The sequence below is a fragment of the Prionailurus viverrinus genome, chromosome C1 (assembly GCF_022837055.1).
Source record: "Prionailurus viverrinus isolate Anna chromosome C1, UM_Priviv_1.0, whole genome shotgun sequence".
Classification (NCBI taxonomy): domain Eukaryota; kingdom Metazoa; phylum Chordata; class Mammalia; order Carnivora; family Felidae; genus Prionailurus; species Prionailurus viverrinus.
In genome coordinates this window covers 107831039-107841722 of record NC_062568.1, presented here as the reverse complement: position 1 = coordinate 107841722, position 10684 = coordinate 107831039, and the positions used below count along the sequence as shown (strand labels likewise).

General features: G+C 37.7%; 1 pseudogene; it reads right to left on the bottom strand.

Annotated features, from left to right (window-relative positions):
- Positions 1-8236: 8236 nt before the first annotated feature.
- LOC125173110 (heat shock cognate 71 kDa protein-like) lies at positions 8237-10147 on the bottom strand (annotated as a pseudogene).
- Positions 10148-10684: the final 537 nt, after the last annotated feature.

Below are 10684 nucleotides of genomic sequence, written 5' to 3'. Positions count from 1 at the left end.
CATCAGTATAATACTATTAGCTGAACTACAGACTTACTCAGATTTCACCAATTTTTGCACTAATATATATTATTCTGTTACATGACCCAATCCAGGACATCATGTTGTATTTAATAATTATGTCTCTTTAGTTTTTTGCAATCTTTGATTTTTCCCATTTTTCCTGGTTTTTCATGACTTTGTCATTTTTGAAGAGTACTTGTTAGATATATTTGCATAGTGTATCTCAATTTGGGTTTATCTGATACTTTCCGATATTAGACTGTTTACTTTTCTCATCTCATTATATCATGGAGTACATGATGTGAACACAGTTTGTCACTGGTGATATTGTTGATTGATGGGTTTGGGTGCTTTTTTCCAGGTTTTTCCCTTTCTATACTGTACCTCAGTAATTCTCAACCAGGAGCGGTTTTGTGTCCCAGGAAATACTCAGTAACGTCAGGAGACATATTTGGTTGTCATAGATGGGAGAGGGCTGTACTATTGGCATCTAGTGGGTAGAAGCAAGAGATGGTTCTGAAAATTTCACATTGCACAGAGTAGTCCCTGCAACAGACAAGAGTGAGGGTTGAGAGACCCTGTTCTGTCCATTAGCAGCAACAAACTACCTTCAACCCACACTCAACAAGAAGTGAAATGAGCTTTACCTTGTAGAAGTAGTAGTATCAAAGAATTTCTAAATGTACGTGAAAGCCATAAAGGTAATTAAATATTTTGCAGGAGATACTTTGAGGCTATACAAACTCCTCTTTCTCTTAATGTACTCTCACTAATTTTAGCATTCGTCAATTGCCTGAGCAATTATTACTGTGTTGTTCTAATGGTGATTTTCTATTTCCCTCATTGCTTTTGCATTTATGATTTCTGCCTTGCTTTTTAAATTAGCTTTTCATGTAACTATAATTCGAGTATAAAGAAGTGGATTTATTTCCTGTGTCACAAGTAGAATTGGCCCAAACATATATGTTCCTCCTTTATTCACTTATATCCTCATTTAGTTATCCATTCTTCAATATTTGCCAAATATTTGAGTGTTTACTATATCCTATGCATTGTTGTCCTAGGCCTTGGACATAGAGTAGAAAATGAAATAAGCATAATCTTTGTCATGTGGAACCTACCCTTGAATGAAGGGAGACACTGACCAAGTGCAGAGGTCAGGAAAATGCTTCTATGGAGGCCAATAATAATAATAACGTAAGTCTCTGTATCAGCTTCCAGAGATACAGATCAGGCACGGAGGGGTGGAGAATGGGTCTGGGGTGAGGAGAGGCAAATAGAAAAATCAGAACAATCATGATAAAGGGACAGTAGCTTCAGGAGACTTAACTGAGACCTATGGGTAGGTGGTTTTAGCTCTGAGAGACAGAGAATAATCCAACATCACAACTACTGAACCTCAGTCTGAGTGACCAAGGGATGGCTTGGCTAATGGGTCTCCACAATCTCACATTTGAAATCCCATTTATGGGATTTAAATGCTTCTGTGTGTGGCACAGTAGTAATCTTTAAAAATATATATAGCCATACTCTAGTTTTCTCAAACAGGAAACACAGAGGACTGGAAATTCAAGCATCATCAATATTAAGGTCAATTACTTCACTGTTCTGTAAATACTGCAGATGGTTTTATTTTGGGGTGAAAGCCCCCAGATTTTTGCTTTCTTGAAAAACCAACTGATGTGACATGGTTTCCTGGGTTATCTTTTGTGTCTATTGTATCAATGTGTCTCCTGGGATATTTAGGAAAAAATAATTATATCTGTGTCTTTCTTTTTAATTTCCTCTTCCCTCCTCCCTCTCCCTTACTCTCTTCCACATCATGCTTCCTATATTTGCTTATACTGCTCAGAAGCATGAAGTAAAAGTAGGCACTTAAGAGAGGATGCAGTTAGTTATACAATCACCAGATTCTGTTTGTTTAGAGGCTGCAGCATTAGCACAGAAGACAATGTGTCTCCAGGTTTATGCCAGCTAGACTTGGAGGCTTTGGATTAACCAGCCCCTGCTAGGTAGATCTTATTAAACGTTTTCCAAATAAATTAAATTTTTTTTTGTTTTAGTAAGCCTTTTAGCAAGATTGTATCAATACAGCAGACTCTGTGTTAAAGCATGCCAGTCCCTCTGTGTAGTTTTATTTATTTTTTCTTAAAGCCTTTCCTAGATATGATATACAGAGTAAAATACATATATTTCAATCACATCTTGATTAATTTTGCATGTTCTCTGGAGAGAGTGACCGGTCTCTAGATGAAGACAGAATGTTTCCTTTACCCACAAAATTCCCCCATGCATCTACCCTGTTAATTTTCACTGTCACACCACCTCCACAATATGGGTCCCCACTTCACAGCTTCCATCACCCTGTGATAATTGATATAAAAGTTTACATAGTTCAGGAACACCTGGGTGGCTCAGTTGGGTGAGCATCTGACTTCAGCTCAGGTCATGATTTTATGGTTTGTGAGTTTGAGCCCCACATGGGGCTTGCTGGTGTCAGCACAGAGCCTGTTTTGGAACATTTGTCCCCCTCTTGCTCTCTGCCCCTCCCCTGCTCAGGTGATCTCTCTCAAAAATAAATAAATCACTAAAAAATGTCTATAGTTTATACATACTTTATATAGAAGAATCAGGGTGTATGACCTCTTATGTCTAACTTGTTTTGATCTATACAACAGTCCTCCCTTAGCCATGGTTTTGCTTTCCATGGTTTCAGTTACCTGAGGTCAACCATGGTCCAAAAGGAAAGGATCCTCCCTCTGAGTGTTGTCAGAAGGTCAATAGTGGCTTCACCACATGTTACAATGCCTACGTCATTCACCCCATTTCATTCCATCACACAGACATTTTATTATCTTACATAATCATAAGAAGGAGGGTGAGTACAAGACAATAAGATATTTTGAGAGAGAAAGAGAGAGAGAGAACAAGAAAGAGAGAGAGACCACATTCACATAACTTTTACTACAGTGCATAATTTATAAATTAAACTTTATAATAGGTAGGTATGTATAGGAAAAAACATAGTATATGCAGAGTTTGGCACTATCTGCGGTTTCAGGCATCCACTGAGGGTCTTCATCTTAGAAGGAATCCCCCATAGACAAGGGAGGCTACGCATACTCTTCCTGAAAGTTACCTCTATTGTTAAGTGTAATCATTTTGTTTTTTTTGTCTTAATCATTTGATACTCCATTGTATAAATCTGTGACATTTTGTTGGTCCATTCTTTGTTGGGCTTTGGTTTATTTTCAATTTTGACTATTACGGATTAAACTGCTATCAGCAGTCTTATATATGACTTTTGGTGAACATATGCATTTACTTCTGTTGGGTATTGTTATGGCTTGGACTGTGTTTTCCAAAATTCATATCGTTGGAGTCCTAACCCCCACTATCTCAGAATGTGACCTTATTTGGAAATAGCATAGCTGCATTTATAGTTCATTTAGATAAGATCATAACTGGAGCAGAGTGGTGTCTAATCCCATATGTCTGGTTTCCTTATAAAAGGGGGGCTGAACATAAGTACACACATAGGGAGAATGCCATGAGAAGACTGGAGAATATCCACAAGCCAAGGAACCACCAAAAAACCAGGATAGAGACATGAAGAGCTCTTTCCATTGTGCCCTTAGAAGGAGCATGGTTCTGTTGATATCTCGATCTGAGACTCTGGCATTCAGAACTCTGAAACAATGCATTTCTGTTTTATGCCACCCAATTTTTCATACTTTGTATGGCAGCCCTAGAAAACTAATATATGTATTCATCTAGAAGTGGAATTGTGAGGACATAGGGTAAGAATTGGTTAAACTCAATTCAAAATTTCTAGTTTCCCAGAGTTGTTTTACATTTTACAATCTGAAAAGCAGTGCATGAGAGGTTCATTTGCCCCATCCCCAACATTTGGATTACCTGTAGTCTCAATTTTGGCCATTCCAGTGCGTGTGTAGTGATACACCACAGCACATTTTTTGGGGGGTTTTGTATTGTTTTGTTTTTGCATTTCTCTGATAAGTAATTAATGTATGTGAACGTCTATCTAATCATATGTTTACTAGCCTTACAGATATTTTCTTCTGAAAAGTGTCTGTTCAAGTTCTTTAATTTTTGTATTCAGTCATAGGTTTTCATTTATTTTTGCACATTTTTACATATTCTGAATAAAAGTTTTGTTAGGTATATTTATTGCATACATTTTTTTTTCTCAGTCTATGCCTGTCTTTTTGCTTTTTAAATGGTGTACTTGACAAGTAAAATTTTAAATTTTGATGAAGTAAATTTTATTTTTTCTTCTTTGGTGAATGTGTTCCATACTTTTTCTAAGAAATTTTAGCTTATTCCCAAGACCATGAAGACATTTCACTATGTATTATTTTAGAAACTTATGGTTTTAGCTCCTCTCACATATAGCTTAATGGCTAAAATTAACAACTCAGGAAACAACAGATGTTGGCAAAGATGCAGAGAAAGGGTAACCCTTTTGCACTGTTGGTGGGAATGCAAACTGGTGCAGCCACTCTGGAAATAGTATGGAGGTTCCTCAAAAAATTAAAAATAGAACTACCCAACAATGCAACAATTCCACTACTAGGTATTTATCCAAAAGATACAAAAATGATGATTTGATGGGGCACATGCACCCCAATGTTTATAGCAGTGCTGTCAACAAAAGCCAAATTATGGAAAGAACCCAAACATCATCTACTGATGAGTGGATAAAGAAGATGTGGTATATATATACAATGAAATATTACTTGACAATGAAAAAGAATGAAATATTGCCACTTGCAACAATGTGGATGGAACTAGAATGTATTAAGTGATATGTCAGTCAAAGAAGGACAGATATCATATAATTTCACTGATATGTGAAATTTAAAAAACACAAAAGATCAACATAGGGGAAGAGAAGGAGAAAATAGATAAAATCAGAGAGGGAAGCAAACCATGAGACTCAAATACAGAGAACAAACTGTGCATTGCTGAAGGGTAGTCTGGTGGGGGGATAAACTAAATGGGGGATGGGCATTTGTTGGGATGAACACTGGGTGTTATGTGTAAGTGATGAATCACTGGGTTCTACTGCTGAAACCAATATTACAGTGTATGTTAACTAACTTGAATTTAAATTAATTAAAAAATTAACTTCTGAGGATTGTTGAAGTGTCAAAGTTAATGTTTTTTGACATGGATATCCAGAGACATAAACATCCACCTATTTGGCCAGGTTGGGTGACCTTGGACTTGGTGGGAATACAGAAAGGCTTAGAGGGAGGGTGGAAGTGAATTAGGGATGCTAGATCTTGGGTTCAGATGATCCACTTAAATTTAACCAAATGGTGGATGTGGAAATCAAGTGTAGTTTTTAAATCAGGGGCAGAGCATCGGTGCCACATTAGGAGCCACTTGTAGCATGTGGCTGAGCATACCTATGTGTCCTCACTCTTGCTCACTCATAGTGCCTCCACCCCCAAATCAGGGTGCACATGCAGCAGTGCACACACTCTGTCCCTTCCATCCTTGCAGGATGGATTTGAGATCATGGAGCAGTGGGAATCTGGCATCTAAAGTAGGGACAGATGAAAATATCCAGGTTAGCTATTTCAGTGCATCAACTTCTCATGCAATGCAGCTGCATGTGTGCATGGGAGCCAACATGTATGTGTGTGTGCGTGCATGCACGCATGCATCTGGGTATGAGGACACATGTGCATTGTGTATGCACACAAGAGCATGTGCATGTGTGTATGTGTGCATGTGTGTTCATGTGCACATGGACTCTCTGAACATGCATCTGGCCATATTATAGGGTACACTCTTCTACAATTCCAGAACTCCACTAGAAGGAATGAACTATGTGACCACGGTATATCCTCAAAATTGACCTGTTATGTATTTTATCTCCTTCTCATTTATTCAGTATTCTGTTTTCCTTCATTTTATCTTTCAACTTTTGAGGGGGGGCAGTGTAGAGGAAACTAAATTTAAAAAAATCTTAGAGGGGTGCCTGGGTGGCTCAGTCAGTTAAGTATCACACTCTTGTTTTTGGCTCAGGTCATGATCTCACAGATTTCCAGCCCCACGCTGGGTCCACGCTGATAGTGTGGAGCCTTCGTGGGATTCTCTATCTCTCTCCCATTGTCTGCCCCCTTCCTCAAATTAAATAAATAAATAAACTTTTTTATAATAAATAAATAAACTTTAATTTTTTTAAACTTAAAAATATCTTAGAGTTTCTTCCTTCCTTCCCTCCCTTTCTCTTTCTGCCTTTCTTTCTGTCTGCCTTTCTCTCCCTCTTCCTTTCTCTCTAGCTCCCTCTCTTCCTCCCTCCCTTTCAGTTTGTTCTTCCCCCTTCTTTCCTCCCTCCCTCCCCCTTCCTTCCTTCTTTTTTGTCTACCTTACTTCTATAACTGTTACTGTTTCATGGGAGGAATATCACCCCCAACTTCACCAAGGATACTAGATTTCTTGTTTTGTATGTTCATATATTTTCTATTTCCTGAATTACATTTTCTCTACTGTCAGTTTTTGTTAGTTTTCTTTTGGCTAGTCACTTTTTCAGCAAATATTCATTAAACATCTTCTATGTGCAACCGTAGTTGTTCCCCTTGGGGCACATCAGTGGTCTTTCCTTAAATGTTTTCCTTGGTTATCATGTTAAATTTCATATCAAAGAGTGAAGCAATAAGCCTGGTTGGGAGCACATGCACATGGGTAAGGATTGTCCACTGGAGGTCTTTACTTTGAAATGAATAGGTTGGAGCCTAGCTAACATTATTGGGTGACAGAAGACGCAGAACCTGAATATTGCATGCTTTTCTCAGGCCTTCTAATGGCCTCATCAGTCACTCTAGTTCTCCTCCAGATTGTTCAAATTCTTTATAACTTCCCACAATTCTGTCTGGAAAGAACAGGTCGAGCTACTGATATTCTTATGTGTCTGTATTATTTATGGGTGATGGTGTGTTGATGAGAGTCACTGCTCCACATACAGAACTTAATTCTCTATTTTCCTTCCACTATACGTATAGCCATCAAATACAAGACCCAGAGTAGATCAGGACAGACTATTACCTTCTCACAGTTCCAGGTCTCTCCCAAGCTGTGAGCACGCGTCTATCTTCCCTCTGTCTTAAGCTTAGTTAAATTCTCTTTTCCAAGTGTCTTCTTACATCTTGCTTTGCTATCATTTAAATGAAATCTTGAGAGGGAGAAGATATAAATGCCTGTGCTCAGTCCACTATTTGCAACAAAAAGTCAGATTGGGACTTTCTAAAAGTGTAGGTGAAGTGGAGAAGAACCAATATTTTTATAATACAGAACTTTCTCAGTAAACAATACAGTGTGGGTTCCTGTTTGTTCAGATTTTTTAATCTGTTAGGTTTTTTTTATTATCTTGATGTATTCATGAGGTTTGTTTTTCACATGGCTTATCTTTCTTTTTGCTAGTGTGAATGGGGAATATTGGTTTTTTTCTAGAAAATTTTATTATTGGTTCCTGCTGCTACAATAGGAAATTATATTATAGGTTTGTGTTAATTTTGATTTAATCTCTTCGATTGAATTCATGTTAGTTCATTAATTGGTCAACTGAATACCTTATATGTTTAAAATAAACTACCCGATCTATAAAATATAATAAATAAATAAATAAATAAATAAATAAATAACAGTTTTGCTTTTTCCTTTCTAATACTAAATTTTGTTTGTTTGGTTGGTTTTATTTAATATATTAGCAACAGCTTTCAGTACAATAAAAATTCGTAGCAATGAATGAATGAGTAGAACAAATTTTTTTCTTAAAACTGTCTCATGGGAACGTGCTGGTATTTTACCACTAATTACGATGTTTCTTTAGATTTTTTTGGAGAAAATGTTTATCAGATTAAGGATAATTCCTCTTTTCCTGGTTTACCTGTAGTTTTGGGTTCGCTGTTGTTTTCAGGAATGTAAGTTAAATTTTGATAGTTCGTGTTTTCCTTTTTAATTTTTTTTTCAATTTTAAGCACAGTTTTATTTAAGGCATCACATTTGCCACCTAGAATACAGTGCTTATAAAGTGCAATGTTTATTTCTTTCCCCTGTGCACTTATTCCATATTCAAGTATCAAGATGCCCAGTTTATTTACAATAGCAGCTCGACTTTAAAACTGCCATGGAATTTGCTACAAATTTGGGTCCTTCAATGTTTTATGTGGAACAATGCTAGGTCTATTCTCAGATTGGCTTACTCAACCTCTTTGATGGTGGATCCAGAGGAGGCACCACCAGATGCAGGAGCTCCACCACCAGAGAAGCTCCCAAGCATTTCTCCTGGCATGCCTCCTGCACTCTGGTAACAGTTGGGTAATGATGGAGTTGCAGACTTTCTTCGGCTCTTTCTTATGATGTCCAAATTCTTCCTTCTCTGCAGTCTGGTTCTTATCAAGCTGGTTGATGATTTTGTTACACTTGCCAAGAATCTACTGTTTGTCCTCGTCATTGATTTTGTGGTTTTTCATCTTCAACAGTTGCTTTCATGTTGAATGCATAAGATTCAAGTGAACTCTCAGAAGATACATTGTCCTGCTGCTTCTCATTTTAGGCTTTGTACTTCTCAGCTTCCTGACCATATGCTCAATATCTTCCTTGCTCAAATGACCCTTGTAATTACTAGTGGTAAACTTGTTCTCTTTTTCCATACTCTTATCCACAGCAGAGACACCAAGGATGCCATTATCATCAATATCAAAAGTGACTTCAATCTGAGGTATGGCACAGGGGGCAGAAGATATGCTATGACTTCAAACTTGCCAAGTAGGCTGTTATCCTCAGTCATGACATGCTCACCTTCATAAAGATGAATGAGCACCTGAACTGAAGAGGTGGTGAGTGAGCACACCTGGTTGTCAGAGTAGGTAGTGAAGGTTCGCATCTGTTTGGTAGTATTGCACTTGATGAGGACAGTCATGACTCCTCCAGAAATTTCAAAGCTAAGAGAAGGAGTGACATCCAACAGCAGCAAATCTTTAACATTTTCAAATTTGTCTCCAGAAAGGACGGCTGCCTGGACAGCTACACCATAAGCAACAGCCTCATCAGGGTTGATGCTCTTATTCATTTCTTTCCCATTGAAGATGTTTTTCAGAAGTTTCTAAACACTGGAGATATGGGTATAACCACCCACCAGGACAATAAATCATGGATATGAGACTTGCCTAGCTTGGCATCATGAAGGGCTTTCTCTATAGGGTTCAGAGTGCCAAAGAACAGGTCAGCATTTAATTCTTCACATTGGGCATGATTATTAGAGATATAGAAGTCAAGTCTTTCATACAGAGAATCAAACTCTATACTGGCATGGCTACTGGAGACACGTACACATAGCATGTTCACAAGCAGTATGTACTGGCTGATGTCCTTCTTACGTTTGTGATTGAACACAGAAATAACATGGTTGACCATTCTCTTGTCAAAGTCTTCTCTACCTAAGTTTGTGTCTCCAGCTATAGATTTTATTCCAAAGATCCCATCTTCAATAGTGAAGATGGACACATCAAAAGTGTCACCTCATAAGTCAAAGATAAGCACATTTCTTTCAGCTTTAACCTTTTTGTCTAAGATGTAAGCAATAGTAACTGCAGTTAGCTCATTGATGATTCTAAGTTCAGTGAGACCAGCAACAGTTCTAGCATCTCTGGTAGCCTGATTCTGAGTTATTAAAGTAAGCAGGTACTGTGACAACTGCATTGGTAACAGTTTTCCCAAGGTATGGCTCTGCAATTTTCTTTATCTTTGTCAAAACCATTAGGGGACACCCCATCTGGATAGAAACTTCTGTTTCTCTCTTGTATTCTACTTGGACCTTGGGCTTCCAGCATCATTCACCACCATGAAAGACCACTGTCTCATATCAGATTGGACAACAGCATCATCAAACCTACATCCAATCAGGCATTTGGTATCAAAAACTGTGTTGGTGGGGTTTATTGCAACTTGATTCTTTGTAGCACCACCGACATGACCAGTGTCAGTAAAGTAGATATAACTGGGTGGTTCAGTTTCCCTTATCATTGGCAATTATTTCCACTTTCTGGTGCTGGAAGACACCCACACAAGAGTAAGTGGTGTCAAGATCAGTGCCCACTGAGGGTCTGCTAGACAGTTGCTTCTGTGTGGGCCTAGCATGGCTTGTGAAGAAAACAGAAATCTGGAAAGCTAGCACCACATGTAGTGAATGTTTTTTTCTTCTTAATTTGCTAAATTGTACAACTGGCCCTAGCTATCTTTACAATATCTTCAAAGTTTAATTAGTCTCTTCAAGTTTTCTATTTCTCTTTGAGCTATTTAAAATCATCTGTCACCCCAGGAAGAACATCCATTTTCTGTAGGTTGTCAAAGATATATACAAAGTCATACATAATATTTTGTATTTTTCTGTGTTTTATTGCCTCTATTCATAATCTTTGTCTCCTTTCTCAATCCCAATTTTCACTGAATTACAAGTGCCAATTTCATTTTCTTGGTATTCACAGAACCAGATTTTTCTATTATTGATTTTTACCTTATTAAATTATGCTTGTTTACTTTTTATTTTTTATTAGTTTCTGGTGTATCTTAGTTGTTTGACTTTTGATCTTGTTTTCCCCTGGGTACTGCTTTTCTCAGCTCTCAGGTTCTGACCCTCCCAGCAGGA